We start from the raw sequence: 18,846 nt of genomic DNA, 5'->3' as shown, positions 1-18,846 counted from the left end.
CCACTCCTCTCAATAGGAGTAAGACCCCATGATCCACTGACAGGGAATTTACTCCTGTCAGGTAAGTTGCGCCCTGGCCACGATCGTTTAGGGCCCGACCGAAGGCCTGCCTTTTTTACAATGAAAAAAGGTAAAAAGTCCAAACATTTGAACAGCCTCGGACGTGCACCTTGACCCCATGGTCAAGGCACAGCGTCAACAAGGCTGTCCCCATAACAATACACATGCGCCTCAACCCCGAAGGGGAAGCACATGGTCATTCAAACGCATGCATCATGCCCCCGAAGGGCCACAATGCATGGTCATACAGTTGGGACCACTCCTCTTAATAGGAGTAAGACCCCTTAATCCACCAGCAGGGCATTACTCCTGTCAGGTAAGTTGCGCCCTGGCCACGAGGGACCACGAGTGGTTTTAATGCAACGAGTATAAAAATACAAAACTGATTGGCCTTTTTATATCGCTCAGACATCACCACTGTGAACAGTCGTCATTTTTTTATTGATCAAATTTTAATTTTCAAAATATGCATTTGAACGGGCACATTTGACTCTATACGATAAATCAATCTATTTGTAAAATTTCTTAATTGTTCAATGCATTTTACGGCAAAATCCACGAAAATCGACTCGATCTCAAGGAATCTTATGACGTCACCACGCACACATGCGATTTTCAATTCCTGATTTTCTTTCCTACCTATACACCGTCCTATCAATGTCGCAGCTGTGTACATTTTACTTCGTTACAAAAATATTTTTTTTAACTGTGTCAATGTTGACACAAACGAATACGTTCTTATGAACCCCATTTTACAATCTATAATCAAAATTTTTGTTTTATCGCCACACGATCGCCTGTGGTTGATCGAAACGGACACTCACAGGTCCGCGTCAACAGCCCACGACGCTATTGAGCCAGCCGTGGGCGTGCGGTTCAGCATCTCGGCCGATCAATCCGATCGCGCTGAACGCGGCGCGTCGATCGTGAGCGGGTTTGTATGCTGAGTCCACGGCGCGTTTTTAATCATTCGGCCTCCGTTCACTCGATGCGCTTTCAAACGAAGGGTGGGGTTGGTGGGGGGGGGGGGGGGGTAGGCAGAACAGCTGAAAAGTTGACACAATCCTAACAGCCATGTGCAAAGGTCATGGTCCTTGATTGGTCAAAAGATCATTCGGTGCAAAGCTTATTTTCAATTTAAAAACTCGCTTTTCATGCAATTGCTTAAGAGCTTAAATAAATGACGTTAGCCAAATTTGTTTGTATGTGTTTTTCCAATCTCTAAGATAAATTTAGGGTTCTTCGAACACCTTCAATGAAACCATTCGCTGCTACACCGCCTCAGATACTGCCGCTAAATTTATTCGTCTCCCGCCGCAAATAATGAAAGTTTGTACCGAAGGAAGTTATTTTTACATACAATACACTCTCAATTTCATCAGCTAGCATATAAAATCAATTTTTTCCCAAATAAATCGTTTATATTTTATTTTTTTCGAAAATTTCAATTGGACCGGATGTCATATGTGATCACTTGACTATCGGCCATTTTCTTTCTGTATTTGTCTTGTGTCTGTATTTGTCTTGTATATTGACTCTATAGCAAATGCCAGAAGCAAGAGGGTGTCAGCAGAATACCAGAACGTCACCTCTAAAAACGTATACGTCATCCCATCTGAATGTACACTTTATCCAACCTTATAATACAACATAACTCCAGGCCGGCCAATCAACATATTGCACACAATGAAGCTCAGTGGATCTCCACGAGTACTTGCGTCACCTTCCCGAATCTCCCGTTGAGTCGACTCCATAATTTTCTGAATCAATTCCAGAGTTCTTCTGAATCAGGATTACTCACCAACCTTTAAATATATATTTTCCTCTCTTTTTTTTTTTACTCTATATATTTTTTTGATGCATCATTACGTATTATTCCTGACATCTAAACACGCAGAGGACACATGATGAAATAATGAATCGGCAGGTTATTTTTGCATCGTGCTGCCAAGGTTGACAAAAGACAGGAGTGCATTCATGCTTACCTTGATCACTTCGAGTTCGGGCTGTCTGTCTGTTAATCTTGTCCAGCTTACAATTCGTACGGGCCACCAAATTGTTGTAGAATGATGATGAAGAAGAAGCTGTCTTCCAACGCCTTTCAGTGAGGACTTCTCAAATGAGAATCAAGATGGCTTCAACTAAGTTCCACTGAGATTTATTCAAGCATCGTATGGAGAGAAAATCAATTCTACACACTTGAACATTTAGACTTCCAGGCACAGGAAGCACATAAAGCACAGAACGACGCGTCTCCACAGGCAATATGATTTTCTCTGTGTCTCCCTTTGTGCAATCCCCTTAAATAAGCCCCATCTCCTTTGATGTTCTTTAATTGAGATCCAGGGTCACTCACAAAAACTTGTTCAGGTCAATCTTTTTGGCAAAGGCAGTCTTCCAGGCACCAGGAGTATCTGTTTGTCATCATGGAGTGACTCAGAAGTTGTTAAAGGTCAATCCTTTTGACCTGTACAGCCTCACTAATTGAGTACTGCATACCAACCCCATGCAAAGTCAACATTTTACCTCTGGACCTTTCACGGAGGTGACAATGGTCATTTTACAGATAACTGATTGCCGTCTTGGTTCCATATGCATTCCCTTGCTCAGACTGCATGCTTTGCGAACACATTTTAGGAATTCAAATTGAAATGCAATTTAACTATTTTGGCAATAAATCGCCTAATGTCCTTTATAATTCCACAGATCCAAGGTCAGATGTCATGTCAGGTAAAAATGTGATAACTTGAGAACAGCTGAATGGATTTAAAGCAAACTTGGTACAAGTATTATAATGATGTAATAATGTGGGCGGAGGCATATCTGTCGACGTCGTGAAGTCAGTGTCGTTCTAGTATTTTTATGCCTCTGCAGCCGAAGGCCAGAAGCATTACCTGTGTTTCTAGTTCAAATTGAATTAAATACATGAACACCATTGAACACAAATCACCTTCCTGTTACTTCCAATAACCTACAGTTTAGCAGTACTTGAACATGTCAAATAGGGTGGTGAATAAGGGTGATGTCGAATACTGCTTTAATAGTGCTTAACATACAGAATTTTTCTTTTTAACAATCTTTAACTTCATTATCATATTTAAAATGAAGTACACATTCCATGAAGTAATATGTTCTATGAACTCTCGAGATGGTTCATAATCTCATTGACTTGCCAAAGACTGACGCTGATTTGCATGCAGGTGATGTCGATCCTGTAAATGTGGGAGACAGACAGCACAATGATTCATCTGTCACAGAAGATTCAAAATGTGCTTCTGCAAAGGAAGGTTCAGATGATATTCACATGACAAACGGAAATGCATCCTGCTTAGCAGCTGGCAAGTGGAAATGTAAAAATTAATTAACATACAATATTTTGTGTTGAGAAAATATATAATTTTTGGAAAAGTGTTAAATATTTTTCATTTTGATTTTGATAAAAAAGAAGAATGTTGTGTTCTTTGTTTCTGCAGAACAATCAAGAAGTAATATGGGACAAATAAGGTCCAGTCGCAGCTTGACAGTGAGGAAGAAAGCTTTTTTGAAGAAACAATCACGAGATCAAGACTCACTTCCTATAACATACAGGTGCATGTCTGGGCCTCGCAACACAAAGATTAATATTAAATTAAACAAACTCAAAAAGGCTCTTGAATGGCAAATACGTTATAAGTGTCGTGTGTGCAGAATGGATTTTGCTTCAATGAGTAACATCAAAATACATATGAGGATCCACACTGGAAAACACCCTCACAAGTGCTCTCTCTATCTGTGATGAAGGTTTCTCTCTAAAAGGTGATTTGAAATTACATATGAGGATCCATACAGGAGAGCGACCTTACAAATGCTCTATATGTGACAAAGGTTTCTCCAATAAAGGTGATTTGAAAAAACATATGAGGATACATACAGGAGAGCGTCCTTACAAATGCTCGATATGTGATAAAGGTTTCTCTCAAAAAGGCAGTTTGAAATTACATATGAGGATCCATACAGGAGAGCGACCTTACAAATGCTCGATATGTGATAAAGGTTTCTCTCAAAAAGGCAGTTTGAAATTACATATGAGGATCCATACAGGAGAGCGACCTTACAAATGCTCGATATATGACAAAGGTTTCTCTGATAAAGGCCATTTGAAATCACATATGAGGATCCATTCAGGAGAGCGACCTTACAAATGCTCGATATGTGATAAAGGTTTCTCTCAAAAAGGCAATTTGAAATTACATATGAGGATCCATACAGGACAGCGACCATACAAATGCTCGATATGTGACAAAGGTTTCTCTCACAACATCAGTTTGAATACACATGTGAGGATCCATACAGGAAAACGTCCTCACAAATGATCGATATGTGATAAAGGTTTCTCTCAAAAAGGCAATTTAAAATTACATATGAGGATCCACACAGGAGAGCGTCCTCACAAATGCTCGATATGTGATAAAGGTTTCTCTCATAGCGGCAGTTTGAAATTACATATGACGATCCATACAGGAGAGCGTCCTTTCAAATGCACGATATGTGGTAAAGGTTTCTCTCAAAAAGGCCATTTGAAATTACATATGAGGATCCATACAGGAGAGCATCCCCACAAGTGCTCGATATGTGATAAAGGTTTCTCTCAGAGCGGCAATTTTAAATTACACATGAGGATCCATACAGGAGAGCAACCCCACAAATGCTCAATATGTGATAAAGGTTTCTCCCATAGTGGCAGTTTGAAATCACATATGAGGATCCACACAAGAGAGAGACCCCACAAATGCTCGACATGTGATAAAGGTTTCTCTCAAATCGGAGATTTGAAATTACATATTATGAGGATCCATACAGGAGAGCGACCGCACAAATGCTCGATATGTGATAAAGGGTTCTCTCAAAACGGCGATTTGAAATCGCACATGAGGATCCATTCAGGAGAGCGACCCCACAAATGCTCGATATGTGACAAAGGTTTCTCTCATCGCAGCAGTTTGAAATTACATATGAGGATCCATACTGGAGAGCGACCCTCACAAATGCTCAATGTGTGAAAAATGTTTCTCTCATAGCGGCAGTTTGAAATTACATATGAGGATCCATACAGGAGAGCGTCTGCACAAATGCTCAACAACAACAACAGGCATTTTTAGGTCATTTTCCCTGTGAGAGCGGAAGTTAGCCTTGCAGGCCCCATGACGATCTTCTCCATTTTGCCCTATTTTCTGCATCTCCCCTTGTTGACCCATTTGACAGCATTTCTTCTTCCACCACCTTTAGCCAAGTCTTTATCTGTCTTCCCCATCCTCTACTTCCTTCTACATTCATTTCCATCACTCATCACAACCATTCACTTTCATCCTTCCTCAACGCATGACCAAAACATCTCAAGCTGTTCTCTTCACAAGATCCATCACAGGCTCTATTCCCATCATCTTTCACAATTCATCATTTGGCTTCCTCTCTCTGAACGATACTCCACACATCCACCGAACCATTCGCATTTCCACCCTTTCCAGCCTTTGTTGCTGCTCTACGTTCATTACCTATGTTTCACTCCCATAAATCATAACACTTCTCACACATGCAGGATACACCTTTCCCTTCAGCTTTAATGATACTCCCCTCCTCGTCAGCACGCCACTCGGTTCCCAAAACTTCTTCCATGCACTTCTCACTCTGGCAACCATTGCCGAGTATGATCTACCTTTTCCATTCAACATGTCTCCTGGGCAGCAAAATGTTTTCACACCTTCCAGCTTCATGGAATGGAATGTTTTCACGCCTTCCGTCTGCAAGATCCAACTCAACATTTCCTCCATCTGCAGCTTCCTCTGTGCACACCTTCCACTTTTATGTAGCTGCCACACTGGTCAATGACCTTCTCACACCACTACATTTTTGATGAACCCACTCTCAGTGCACATTGTACATTGAATGGATTGCACTCTGACGCCCTACCTGCACATAGCACATACCCACTTCCCAGTTCCTTCCACTTCACCACATGCTTTACCACTTGCCATCACCTTCGTTTTCCCGATATTCACCATCAGACCTTTTGTCTCCATACATTCCTTCCACTTGTTCATCTTCTTCAGTCCATCCATACTTTCCACAATCAACACCAGATCATCTGCATACAACATCTCCCATGGTAAACCCTCCTTTACATTCCGAGCCAGCACCTCCAACACAGCTACAAATAGTAGTGGACTTAGTACCGGCCCCTGATGCAATCCCACCTTCACCTCAAACTCACCACTGTTCCCGTCCTTCGTTCTCACAGCTGTGCGCGCTCTTTCGTACATTGCCATCACGACTCTGATCAACCATTCCTCTACTCCTAACTTCCTCAATGCCCATGTCACTAATTCGTGTGGAACACTATTGAATGCTTTCTCCAGATAAACAAACCCAAGAAACAACTTCTTCCTCTTCTCCATGTACTTCTCTTGCAACTGCCTTACAATAAAGAGCATGTCTGTTGTTCCTCTTCCTGGCATAAATCCAACCTGCATTTCGTCAATCCTCACTTTCTTCCTTATCCTCTCCAACACCCTTTCCAATACCTTCATTCCATGCTCCAATAACTTTATTGCTCGATACGAGCCACAGTCCAGAGGGTCACCTTTCCCCTTGTATAGAGGGACCAGGGACTCAGGTCCCAATCCACTGGAATGCAGCCTTCTTTCACCACCAGATTACAGGTCTCTGTCATTCTCTTCACACTCCAACTTGCTGCTGCCTTCAACATATCTCCCACAACTCCTGTCGGTCCTCCTGCTTTTCTACTCCTAATTGCTTTTATCGCTTCCTGAACTTCCTTCTCAGTTTTCTTCTCTGACGGTCCTAAAACTGGGTTACTCTCGATGTTGCCGTCTCCTTCTTTCTCTGCATTCAACAGCATTTCCATATATCTATTCCATCTGGGTCCACAACAATTTGCCCCACTTCATCCTTCAAGCAACTCACCCCCATCACATTGCACCTCTCTTTCGCTATCTCCTTTGCAATCCTGAATACCGCACGCTGGCCCTCTTCCTTATCCAAGCGTTCTCCGAACATTTTCCTACATGCTTCCTGTGCCTTTGCTACCTTTTTTTTCAGCCTTCTTGGCTGCCTTATAACTTTCATGCTCTGCCTTTTCTACCCCCGTACCCTTCGCCCTCTGCCACTCCTTGAACTTCTTCCTATTCTTGTCCGTCCTCTTTCCAACTTCATCATCCCACCACCATGTTTCTGAGTGCCTTGGTGGTCCTTTAGCCCATCCGTATTCATCACCAAAGGCTCCCAACAGACTATCTTTCATTGACATCCAACCACTTTCAAGCTCAACCACATCATCCCCTGCCATATTCAGCCTCTCCTTTAATGCCTCCCTCACTGTCACCTCTTTCAACCTCCACACCTACATTCTCAGTTGGTACTTCACCCGCCGAGCTCTCCTCGCATCTTTCACCCTTATGTCGAAGACAGCCAAGTGGTGCTGTGAAACAGCCTCCTCCCCCGGGATCACCTTTGTGTCCCGGAGGTGCCCGTCTCGCCTACGCACCATCAGGTCGTCAACGGTTGTCGTCGACACACCTGACATGTATGTAACAAGCTTATTAGCCGCTTTCTGGGAGTGAGTATTACAAATCAACAAATCAGCTCCATCAGCAAACTCCAAAATCCTTTCACCTTCTCCATTCCTCACACCATATCCGTAACCCCAACGAACTCCCTCAAAACCATCTATACTCCTTCCTACATGTCCATTTAGGTCTCCTCCTACCACAACAACTTCCTCATCTTTCACGTTTTCCAGCAGCTTCTCTATTGCACACCAGAACATGACCTTCTCTTCATCGCTCCGATCGGCCTGTGGAGCATATCCCGTGATGACATTCACCAAGAGCTTTTCAATCATCATTCTCACCATCATAACCCTTTCACTCACTCTAGTCAAACTCACCACACTGTCTACAAACTCCTCAGAAAACAGGTCACCAACACCATGCACGCCTTCCGGGCACCCTTGCCACACAAACTTGTATTTCTGTCCCTGCCTGCCCTTCACCATTCTCGCACCACTCCCCTTCCATCTCGTCTCCTGCACACAACATATGTCCACTCTTCTTCTGACCAATACTTCCACCACTTCTCCTGATGTCCCTGTCATTGTCCCGACATTCCATGTCCCAAACCTCAGAAACAGATCTCCACGTGGGGCATCAGACGTTTCGTCATCATAAATGGATTGATTTCCAGCCTTGCTTCGATCGGGTTCCCCATCTTGATTTTTGACGAGAGGGAGTGAGGTCCCCCATGGGCTACTTCGGGCTGTACCCTGCCCATATGAAATTGTCATTGTCATGGATCCCTTTTCGAGGCAGTGTTTTATGGCTGGCTGCCCTTTCTGACGCCAACCACTTTTAGTCGCCTCTTATGACATGCAGGGATATGGTGTACCTATTCTAAACCGGGGTGCACACCGGTATAAAATCCTCACAAATGCTCGACATGTGATATATGATGATGCTCGATAAGGTCCTCACAAATGCTCGATTTGTGATAAAGGTTTCTCTCATAGCGGCAGTTTGAAATTACATATGAGGATCCATACAAAAATGCGTCCTTTCAAATGCTCTATGTGATAACGGTTTCTCTCAAAAAGGCTATTTGAAATCATATATGAGGATCCATACAGGAGAACGACCCCACAAATGCTCCATGTGATAAAGGTTTCTCTCAAAACAGCGATTTGAAATTACATATGAGGATCCATACAAAAATGCGTCCTTTCAAATGCTCTATGTGATAACGGTTTCTCTCAAAAAGGCTATTTGAAATCATATATGAGGATCCATACAGGAGAACGACCTCACAAATGCTCCATGTGATAAAGGTTTCTCTCAAAACAGCGATTTGAAATTGCATAAGAGGATCAATGAAGGAGAGCAACCTTACAAATGCTCAATATGGGATGAAGGTTTCTCTCTGAACGACAATTTGAAATTACATAAGAGGATCCATGCTGGAGAGCATCCTTAAAACTGCTCGATTTGTGATAAAGGTTCCTCTCAAAACAACAATTTGAAATTACATATTATGAAGATCCATGCATGAGAACTGAAATCTGAAATACCAAACAAATATTGTTGGAGAAAGTTTTGCTGAAAAGGGTTTGTTAAATTCGCATAGCATTACCCATACTGGCTTGTACGTGCCCCCCTTGTAAGCGATCCTCAGCAGTCGGCGAGGTATTCAGTGAACCAGTATGGAGAAAGCTGTACGCATTCACGATAGCCCTTTGAGCATATACCTTGTAAGCACAACTCCTCAGTGTACCATCTGTAACCCCTGATAACCATCCAGTACCCCAAACCCCGTGATGAAAGCCATACGACTGGTTGTCACGAGAATGTCCACGACAATGACTGCAAACGTGTCAGAAGATAACGAGAATCTCAAAATTCTAACCCCATCTGCGTCCTCAAACGAAGTTTAAAGAAAATAAAAACTAATGTAAAATTTATTAATTTATTTCTCAATATCCTCATAATGGAGCATTGTTGAAAAATTGAAACCAAAAACTCAAATGATAACAGAACTTAATCTCTCAATCTGATCTTGCATCTCATCATGCTTCTTTCAGGGTCTTCCTGAGGTTGCCAGTTTGTAATTCTTGTTTCTGTCCTTGCCATGTATCCAGTCAAGTTCCATTTGAGTTTTTTGATTGTGACCAGTGTTTAGGAATTTTGTTTTCCATCTGATTTCGTTGTTTTGCTTGTCCCTTTTTGGTTTTGCTCAGATGGCATCTTTCCATGGCAGTTTGAACATGAATTTTTACACAATATTTGCTGTTGTCATTGTTTTATTGCCATGTGCGATATGGGGAGAACACCCTTGTTGTAAAATTGATCATCAGAAGAAGACTTCTGCTTATGTTTTTCATGAAACTTGGATTGTGAAGGGTTTCACAATAAAGAGAGGTCCTCAAAGCACAAATGCAGTGTCTGTGTTATTGTGAATATGTAATGGCACATTATGATCAATTATCTGTCTTTGGGGAGTTTGGAGCTGTCCATATCCCTATAAGTAATCCCGATCAAACTGAGAGTTGTTCACCAAACCAGTTGAAAGCCTCCAAGCAGCTCAGTTGCACAAGTCTTAACGTGGAAGGCCCCACAACTAGTTGCTTAACCATTTTTCTCAACATCAATGACAATGCGTTGTTAATGGGAGGAATACATTTGAACACAGAGGGGAACTCACCCCCTCCCTCTTATCTCTCTCATCTCTCTCATCAATTCTCTCATCTCCTTTTACTGACCAGGTTGGAGTTCCTCAAGGCAGTGTTCTGGGACCTGTGCTTTTTCTAATCTTCATCAGTGATCTTTCTGACTCTCTGGAAAATCTTTATCTTTTTACTGATGACTCCACCTTCTGCCGTTCCATCTCTCATCCTTCAGATCGACAGTTCCGGGCAAAAAGCAGCGTCTTAACTCTCTGCAGACTTGGACAAAAATTACGAGCTGCTCAATCACATTGAATATGTGTTTCAATCCTGACAAATCTTACACTCTCACCTTGTCTCTCCAAAAAGAGCGTCTGGAAGACCCTCACATCTCGTCGCTCAACAACCCTCTTTGAAGAGGTTCTGTCACTGAAGCTTTTTGGTTTCACTATCTGCAGTGATCTTCCTGGGAAAGCCACATGTCTAAGCTGACCTCCAAAGCCAGTCGCCAACTGGGCATCTTCCATCCTGCAAAGTCCTGCCTCGGCACTGCTGAGCTGCTCACCCCCAACAAAGCTTTCAACTGCAGTTTGAGGGAGTATACCTAGTGTGGCTCCATGCTGTAGAAACCAAATCATTTATGATTGTTGGTACCTCCCACGATTAATCTGATTATGAGGGCCTTTCACTCTCTCACAAAAGGGAGGTTGGTGGTCATTCTATCTTCTATCGACTCCTCTTCGGCTTTGTAACCCCTGCTCTGACTGTTCTGTCTCCCTAATTTTCCCACAGGGTGCACAAGGTCTGCCTGCAGTAAGCCTCTTCCGGTGAAACTACCACAATAAAGACTCTCTGCTCACCTTCACTCCTTCATTCCTCTTTTTCCACCTGTGGAACAAAATTCCACACTCCACACTCTTCAATCCCACTCCTACTTCCAGGTCTTTAAAACAGGTGTTCAGCACCATCTCATATCTTTCTCCATCCAAAACCTTGATATTTTCTTCCCGCGTTAATCTATCTTAAATCCACCTTCCTCAAATTCCAATTTCTTTCCTGAATAAAACATCCCTGTCATGTCCATCGTGTTTATCCCATAGACTCCACCCCTGCTCTCTCTCTTTCACTGATCTCCTGATGTCCCTGTTCCCTACTGTTGTTGTACTTCCCTCTCTCTCCTCCTCCTCTTGTCTCCCATTGCCCTTATTATATATTCCATGAGTTAGCTCTCATAGGAGCCGAGACCAAGTATACAAAGAAGGTTTCTCTGTCTCCCCCTTCTGACCAGCACTGTTCTTGGTCAGTTTCTCACAGTGTGTGTGTTTTCACGTGCAGGTGGATGAGAACGAACATGAGGGATATTTGTTGTTTTCCCAGGAAGAGTTTGAGTATGGTGACGGCCTGCACACATGGAAACTGGTTCCTCCTCTCGATTCCACACAGTCTGGTTGACTGTATATATTTGTGATCGGCTCAGTTCTGGAAATAAAGAAATGAATGACTCCATTGGTACGACTATATCTAACCATCAACTCTGAAATTACGTTTAATCCAATTATTAGGTCCATTTTTAAACCGTTTTTAACTCAACTGGACTACGTCCAGCTGAGTTTTTGTCGACACCCAGTGTCCGTCGTTCGTCGTCTGTCTGTCTGTCTGTTGTCTGTAAACAATTCGACGTCTACGCTCTAAAAGTCACAAATATGGATAAAATTTGATGAAACTTGTTATGCAGCATCTTTAAGACATAAACTAGTTTGGGATTGCATTTGGGCGTTGCACCCCCAAAAATGGGCGTGGCAGGGTGGCCATATTGCAAAATCAATTTTTGTCAATCTGGTACTTCCTCATGTAGATAGAAGGCTGAAACTTGGTGTGTAGACAGTATGTAACAAACCTCAACACATAATATTCTAACCATATTGATATAGACCAGTTGAGTTCAGGTTCCCTGGAACCTCTAGTTAAGCTTAAACTCTGCTTCAAAACATTCTTCAAATGGAATGGGGCTTCCATTTTCAGCCTTTAATCAATCCATCCTGTAGGATTTCTTCCACTGGTCTTACAACGGTGTCTGGCAAGTTATCTTGTAGCCAGTCTCTACTTGCTTTGCTTACCTGGGAACCAGTATCCCAAAGGGCCTGACCCTCAATGCCATTGAGTTTACAGTGCATTATGGGTAAAACGTAGTCATGCACTGACGAACATCGACATTATTTAATGGTCAATCAGCAAAACTGAAACGGTGATTTCTTTTGAAAATTGGAGACAATTTCCTTTATATTTTATCTTTCGATCCCAACTTTGCTGCCTTCCTCACTGAGGGTGTCACCTGGGAGAAGAAGAGCAGAGCGTTCCCCTTTCATGGACTCGATGATTATGGCAATATCCCCGCTGAGCAGCGTCGAACTGCCCAGCAGAAAACTACCGTTCTGGAACTTATGCTTGGTCAAATTGCAAACTACTGCCCTGTGATATCCCGTAACACTATAGTCCGAAACTTTGGGTCCTTGACTTTATACAGAATAGAACTTATAGTCAGGTTCACTATGTCAATAAATTATATTTCGTTCAAAATCATGGTAGATTTAGACGGGTCAATATATGAAAAATAAGGGCCTAACCCCAAAAAAAATTATAATAAAGGTTTTTTTGTTTTAGGTGTATCATTAGGTTGTACTAGACCCCTGAAAAAAAGTTTACCAAAATTTGACTCCGGGAAAGTGGTTAATTAGCATATTTTCAAAATGGCACCCCCAAAATTTTCAATGTACAAAAAAAAAATTTCTTGTTCAATTTAGACCCTATAAATGTATTACAAATAGATAGAAACATGGTTGCTTTACCTAATGAACACATCAGAAAATTTCTATGACGTCATTGTGACGTCATAATGACGTTGCTGTCTCAATTACGTCATATGATATCATGAATCATTACTGTTTTTCCTTACTACCAAGACTTAAATAAATATTTTTTGTTTCAGGATTTGAAAATGGATAACGGAGAGCTTGACGAAGACGTCTGCCCAATTTGCAAAGCGAGTTTGGAAGACGCCAAGGACACTGATGTTTCCAAACTTTCAAGGAAGGGTGTTGAAAAAATCAACAAATCAAGCCAAGAAAGGGGTTGTGATGATGTTGTCGCAAGACCAAACCAACGAGTACACAAGAAATGTCGATCCTCGTGGACAAATGAAAAAGCAATCAAACAGGCTTTAAAACGTTCTTCTGAATCATCATCACCTGTAAGGAAGAAGAGCCGCCGTATTAGCTTAGGGCCATATGACCCTAAAAAGGACTGCCTCTTCTGTGGCCATGAAATTTCTAAGGGTACTCATGGACATGATGAAAGTGCCGGTAAGATTCTCACTGACTGTTTCCCTCAGACGATAGTTAAACATTGCAAAGAAAGACACGATGATTGGGCGCATATTGTTCAGGGTCGAATTGAATATCTTGGTACAAATTTGCAAGCTTCTGACTGTGTTTACCATAAACGCTGCAATACCTACTTTCGATTGGGGCAGGAAATGCCAGACCAGTTTCGATCAGAGGCAGTGCAAAAACCAAAACACATCGGGCGGCCCACAAACGAGGACCAGCGACAAGCATTTGTGACAGTTTGTGAATATTTGGAAAGCAATGATGAAGAACAAATTACGATATCTGAACTTGTGAGCAAAATGGGTGAATACTTACTTGAAGAAGACTCTGTGCCATATGGAAGTCAATATTTGAAGCAAAAACTGATAGAACGCTACAATGATTCTATATGCATAGCGGAAGTAGAAGGGCTTCAGGATATAGTGACGATGAGGGGGAAAACTGCAAAAATACTTCGTACCTATTTCGAGACTTCAAAAGATGGTGATTCCGAAAGTCAGAAACGTGCAATCATTGCTACAGCTGCCAAGCTCCTGAAGTGCGATATCAAGACTGAAATCCCATCAGTCACTGATCGATATCCTTCTTCGCAGAGCCTCAAACTAGACACTACATTAGATTACTTGCCGATTTCACTGCGTACCATGTTGAATAAACTGTTTGTGGGGACAGATAAAGATGAAAAAGTTGCTGCTATCGGGCAGTCAATAATACAAGGTGTTCGCCCGCGGGCACTTGTAGTGCCACTTCAAATAGGACTTGCTACTCAGCTACACCATGTCTATAAGTCACGATTTCTCATTGACACCTTGTCTGTGATGGGGTTTAGCTCTTCTTATGGGGAGGTGCAGAGATTCTTGCAAAATGCTGCTGATGTGGTTGCACCAGAGTTACTTGGGAAAGGATCATCTGGTACAGTATTATTCGCTGCTGATAATGTTGACCACAATATCATAACTCTGGATGGAAAAGGAACCTTCCATGGAATGGGAATGGTGGCAGCAACAACACCAGGACAGGTGACAACCCATGTTGTCAATAGGAAAAACGTTTCCAAATTGAATGTGAAAGAAATGTCACGGGTTGATATCATTGATTATCGCTTCTCCACATTTGCACGTCGTAACATTATGTTTGAAAAACTTCCAGAACTTCACTGTCCTGTCCCAGTTGTAGACATTCTATGGGAGCTCTCATTCTGTTTCCACATGGACACACCCAACTGGCAGGGAATGATGAACATAGTTCATAGCGTATCTGACCACCCTGGAAAATCATCTGTCACATTCCTACCAATGATCGACATGTATCCAAGTGAGCCAACTTGCATACTCTCCACACTTAGTTTCATTTGTGACCTAGCAGCGAAACACAAGATTGCGCCAATCGTGACATTCGACCAACCCTTGTTCTTTAAGGCCTCGGAAATAATCTACAATTCACCAGAGTGGAGCCACCTGAAGAACATTACGTTGATGTTAGGAAGTTTCCATACGTTGATGAACGTGCTCGGTGCTATTGGCACACTTATGCAAGGTTCGGGTCTGACGGACAGCCTCGAAACTGTTTATGGTGACAATGCAGTAAAGCATATGATTGGTGGTAAAGCTGTGCAGAGAGCATTGCGGGGCCATCTCTTGGTTGAAAAATGCTTGAATGGAATGCTGGTCTGTGAAATGATGGAAAGCGATCCCGAGTTCGCTAATTCAGTGAAGACGTGTGAGGACATGTACAACTCGTTGTTAGAAGGCAAGACCACATTAGAAACAGTAGCTACCTCGGAGAAAAACGCAAAACTTCAGCAAACACTTGACAAAAAGAAACTTGAGTTGTCTGACCAATCCAGGACAAGTAAGCTTTGGGTTGCTTACATGAACATGGTAAAAAGTGCAAGAATGCTTTTGATGGCAGATCGAATGGGCTCATGGGAAAGACATCTTAGTGCTGTTGCCGAATGTTTGCCAATATTTGCTGCAACAGGACACTACAATTACCTAAAATCAGCACACTTGTACTTGCAAAACATGCAAAACCTTGAAACAAAGGATCCTGCTGTATTCAGGAAATTTCAAGATGGATTCCATGTAATCAGGCGTTCAGACAAATTCTGGGCTGGCCTGGGTTCCGACCTTGTGATTGAGCAGACCTTGATGCGCTCGCTAAAGTCAACCGGTGGCTTGACACGGGGAAGTGGGATGAGTGAAGAGCAGCGAGCCTTGTGGGTGTTATCATCACCGGTTTGTTCTGAGTACAATCATGCGATGGGGGACTTCAACAAGCGTGCCTTTTCAACGAGTGTGCAACATAAGGATATGAGTGGAGCAAGGATGAAGAGAGATCAGGCCGACCTTGCAAAAATCAAAGAAAAGCTCGAATCATGCAGTCCATTCTCTGCTGATCCAACATTGAGGAACATCATCACAGGAGTGGTTGCACAGGATGGCGTAAATGTTGACGACTATCAGAAAGTCGGGAGACAAATCATAGACAAAATGGAGGGTCAGCCAATTTTCACGTATGCAAGCAAACGAAAGGATAAAGTGAAAACATTAGGCGATTCATGCTCAGTGAAAGTTTCGCAAGACAGATCTATTGATCCTGCCTTACTGTTTCAGAGACTTCTTGTCATTTCCAATGCAGGCGACTGTTCTTTAGAGGAGGTTCTAGAGTATGAACTTAGTCCATTTCCCCCAGCCTTGTTCGAGGCAAGCTACATCATGAGGAAGCCAGAAAAAACACAACTTGCTAAAGCAATAGATGACTATGCCTGTAGCCTGTCAGATGAGGCTGTTACGAACGAAGTGCCACAGACCGAGAGCTATGTCCTAGACGGTGGTTCCCTCATGCATCGCGTACAGTGGACAAAAGGAAGCACATACGGTGCAATTGCGGACTGTTACGTTGACTTCACCTTACGCAATTATGGAATGGCGACAGTCGTTTTTGACGGATATCATGATCAACCATCAGTGAAGGACAGTACCCACCAGCGCCGTCAGCAGAAAAACCATCCAAAAGTGAGCTTCACTCCAACAACTGTGTTCACAGGAAAGAAGGAGGACTTCCTGTCTCAAGGTAGCAATAAGCAAGGGCTCATCAATATGATAAGCGACAGACTCCGCGAGAAAGGCTGCACAGTAATAAATGCCGAAGGGGATGCCGATTATGATATTGTTCAGGCAGCTATTGCAGTTTCTGAATACAAGACCACGACCCTAATCGGAGAGGATACAGACCTGTTGATCCTTCTCCTCCATCATATGGACAGTCAGAAGAAAACTCTGTATTTTCGCTCAGACAAGAAGTCAAAAGATCAGAGGGTGTACAACATCAACACACTAAAGGAGTGCCTTGGACAACAGTTATGTTCTCAGTTGCTGTTTATCCACGCGTTGACGGGATGTGATACAACATCGCGGGTTTTCGGGATGGGAAAGAAAACATTCTTTGAGAAAGTTGCCAAAGGGGATGAACAGTTAAAATCCTGTGCACTTGCTTTTACCAAACCTGGCCAGACAGCGGACACAATAGAACAGCATGGTAACCAGTCGATGGTTTTACTGTTTTCCGGAAAGCAAACGGATTATCTTGCTTCTTTGCGACATTCGGTGTTTAAAAAGAAAGTGGTTTCAGCATCATCCTTTGTTGCGCCTGCTAGACTCCCACCAACTGCATCTGCGACAAAATTCCATTCCCTGCGTGCGTACTATCAAATAATGACATGGCTAGGACTTGAGAGCAATTTGGATGCCACTGACTGGGGTTGGAAAATTGAGGACAATCAATTCGCACCAGTTATGACCGCAAAAAACCCTGCGCCGGACAATTTGTTAAAGATTGTGCATTGCAATTGCACGACCGCTTGCACAACACAGCGCTGTACATGTAGGAGGTACGGTTTACCTTGCACCTCTGCTTGTGGAGAATGCCAACTTGAATCCTGTGAAAACCCAAACAACGTTCGTCCAATGGATCAAGATGACACAGAAGACAGTGACGATGATGACTAATGGTATGTGACAGTCATAACTTAAAGGCTCTTAGTGGTTTCTGACATTCAGTGTGTTATGGACGAGTTTGATTTCATTGCCTATTTCTGTAAGGACAACCAGCTGACATGATATTTCCCTTCATATGGTCATACGGTGATGCAGGGATTTGTTCCTAGGTTGCATGGTGTCATGACGTCACTACCAATAACCATGTATTATTCACAGACCTTTCAGAAAATACTGTATTGTATAGGCAGATCAAATTTTCAAAAATTTTTTTTCACAAAGTGTGTATTTGTTGAAAAAAGTTGATAAAAATGCATGTATTATTCATTGTCGTCATCATTGACGTCATAATGACGTCATAGAAGTTTTCTGATGTGTTCATTATGTAAACCAACCATGTTTCTATCTATTTGTAATACATTTATAGGGTCTAATTTGAATTATAAAAAAGTTTCCTGTACATTGAAAATTTGGGGGGGGTGCCATTTTGAAAATATGCTAATTAACCACTTTCCCGGAGTCAAATTTTGGTAAACTTTTTTTCAGGGGTCTAGTACAACCTAATGATACACCTAAAACAAAAAAACCTTTATTATAAATTTTTTTGGGGTCAAACCTTACATTGACCCGACTAATTAGCAAACCTATACATTTTTGGAAAGGTTATAGCATAAGGAAACTAAAAATCAATGTTTACATTTGGAGAGATACCTGTATGGCGGCCATTTTGGGAATCCAAAATGGCGGCCATACAGGTATCACCGCAAATGTAAACATTGATTTTCAGATTTTCGATGTAATAACGTTTCCAAAAATGTATCGGTTTGCTAATCTACCATGATTTTGAACGAAAAAACATAGTGAACCTGACTAGTCAGGTTCACTGTGTTAACAAATATAATTTCGTTCAACATTTTGGGAGATTAGCAAACCTGTACATTTTTGGAATCATCAGAGCGTGGAGAATCCGAAAATCAATGTTGGCATTTGCACAGACACCTGCATGGCCGCCATTTTGGATTTTCAAAATGGCCGCCATAAAATACATATTTTCCGCTATCTCGGCTTCTAGTCAACCTAGAAACTTAATTAAATATGCTAATCCTATGTTTTCTGGGTCAAGGAATCCAATAAAGGCCTCAAAATAGTCCGCAGGGTTATAGAAAAGCAACAAACAAAGGTAATTGAAAACCAT

At 42.3% G+C, this 18,846-nt stretch overlaps 1 long non-coding RNA gene across 1 annotated transcript; it reads left to right on the top strand.

Moving 5' to 3' along the window:
• The first annotated feature begins 886 nt into the window (after positions 1-886).
• LOC144889879 (uncharacterized) lies at positions 887-9,884 on the top strand. The gene is made up of 4 exons (XR_013622135.1): positions 887-994; positions 3,261-3,398; positions 3,534-3,648; positions 9,842-9,884. It is a non-coding gene; the product is annotated as an uncharacterized LOC144889879 (long non-coding RNA).
• The last annotated feature ends 8,962 nt before the right edge of the window (positions 9,885-18,846 follow it).

Source organism: Myxine glutinosa, chromosome 1, assembly GCF_964187855.1.
Source record: "Myxine glutinosa chromosome 1, kmMyxGlut1.1, whole genome shotgun sequence".
NCBI classification, from domain to species: domain Eukaryota; kingdom Metazoa; phylum Chordata; class Myxini; order Myxiniformes; family Myxinidae; genus Myxine; species Myxine glutinosa.
The sequence above is the reverse complement of the archived record's forward strand: the minus strand, read 5'-3'. Positions and strand labels throughout refer to the sequence as shown.